Here is a 1,963-nt window from a genome sequence, read left to right as displayed (position 1 = left end):
GCCTGGCCCGGCCACCGGTTTTGGCGGGTTACCCCCGCCAGGCTGGGGGCCGGACTTTTTTACCTCCTCGGGGATCCAAACCGGCCAACCCCCCTGGCCTCTTCAACCTTCCCGCGGGCTTGGGGGTTACTTGGCCCGCTGGCGGGCCGGCCGTCTACCTCCTCGGGATGCAAACCCGCCAACCCCCCTTGGCTTGGCCACCCTCCCGCCACCTCGCCGCTCCCTCGCCCGCCCGCGCCCGACTTTCTACCTCCTCGTGATCCAACCCGCCACCCCCCCTCGCCCCGTCACCCTCCCGCCGCCTCGCCGCTCCCTCGCCCGCTCGCGCCCGACTTTCTACCTCCTCGTGATCCAACCCGCCACCCCTTTGCCCCTCCGAGTCGCCTCACCCTCCCGTCGCCTAGCCGCTCGCTCGCTCGCCGTTCGCTGGCGCAGAAACTTGCGCCCGCTCGAGGAGGGCCGCGATATCCTCGTCGGGAGCGATGGTCCTCGTCGGGAGCGATGGTCCTCGTCGGGAGTGATGGTCCTCGTCGGGAGCGATGGTCGGCCGCGAGGCCGCCATCACGGTGGTGCCCGGCCGCGTGGGCCGGGCTGCGGTCCGGCGCTCGCTGGTGGCGGTGAGAGCGAGCAGAGAGCGGGCGCGCGAACGTTTCGCGCGCTTTTCGCATTTTCCAGGTATACCGGGGTTTTCCAGGTATACCCGCAAAATACCCATAGAGTTCTTTTTCCAGAAGCCCGATGAGCCGGGGGACAGAGTTCTTTTTCCAGAAGCCCGATGAGCTGGTTCTTTTTCCAGAAGCCCGATGAGCCGGGGCACAGAGTTCTTTTTCCAGAAGCCCGATGAGCTGGTTCTTTTTCCAGAAGCCCGATGAGCCGGGGCACAGAGTTCTTTTTCCAGAAGCCCGATGAGCTGGTTCTTTTTCCGTTTTGTCGCCGTCAGCCAACCAGGGGCCGGCGCCTTCCTCAACGCCATCCCCATGCGTGATGATATGAAGATGGAGTCCTGGGCGATGCGCGTCACCGTCCAGCGCCGCCTTGGGCTCCCCCTTGATGTCGCCTGCCAGGCGGTGGAGGCAGGCAAGAGGGCACCCAGCGGCCAGCTACACGACGCCCTTGGCGACGCCGCGATGGTTAACCCTCGGTCAAAGCATGCTACAAGACACAAATTTCTACTCAAACGTTTGGTCAAATGCCTCCGCTCGGCGTGGGGCATGATCATCGAGATGGAGCCGACTGCACACCTCAGTTACAGTAATCCAAAACAACCTGACGTGGCGGCGGCAAACATCGGCAGGGGGCACAGGCGCCTTGTTGCCGATCTGAAGCTTACGAGTTCGCTCGCGAGCAACAGCAAGGGCAAGGATGGAGAGGGTGAAATTCGGCTCGGCTGGAAGGGGGCCTATGTGCGCTTTGGCAACACGGAGACCGGGCTGCTCAAGTTGGTCAAAGGGCGCGGCAAGTGGTCTCCGTCGGAAGCGACGGCAGCGGCGGTGGCGGGGGAGGAGGAGGAGGCCGAGGAGGAGGGGGAGGAGGGGGAGGAGGAGGACGCCCCCAAGGGAAAGCTCAAGGAGCAGCCTGGCGATTACCCCTTTGCGCGGCAGCAGGATTGCGATCTACGTTTGTTTGATTTTGAGGCTTTCGGAGGCTTTGGAAAGGAGGTTCGCAGCACCCTGAGGGAGGCGGCGAACCAGCTGAGCAACAAACTTTCGCACGCTCAGCACCTGGACGAGGTCACATGGACCACCAAGAACTGGCACGGGCTGCAGATGCAGCGCTTGTCTGTCGTCCTCCACACCGCCGTGGCGTGGCAGACGGTGAACGAGCTAGCGTGCGGGGAGAGCGGCATTGTGCATGGTGCGGAGTGCATTGCCGTTCTTAACGGAGTCGCTTAGGCGGCTCCGGTGGTGAGCCTGTGTGTGTGCCAGTCCGCGCCAGTCTGCGCCCTTGTCGTGCCAGTGTGCTG

This window comes from Emiliania huxleyi, assembly GCF_000372725.1.
Source record: "Emiliania huxleyi CCMP1516 unplaced genomic scaffold EMIHUscaffold_62, whole genome shotgun sequence".
In the NCBI taxonomy this organism is placed as follows: Eukaryota; Haptophyta; order Isochrysidales; family Noelaerhabdaceae; genus Emiliania; species Emiliania huxleyi.
Note: the sequence above shows the minus strand (reverse complement) of the source record.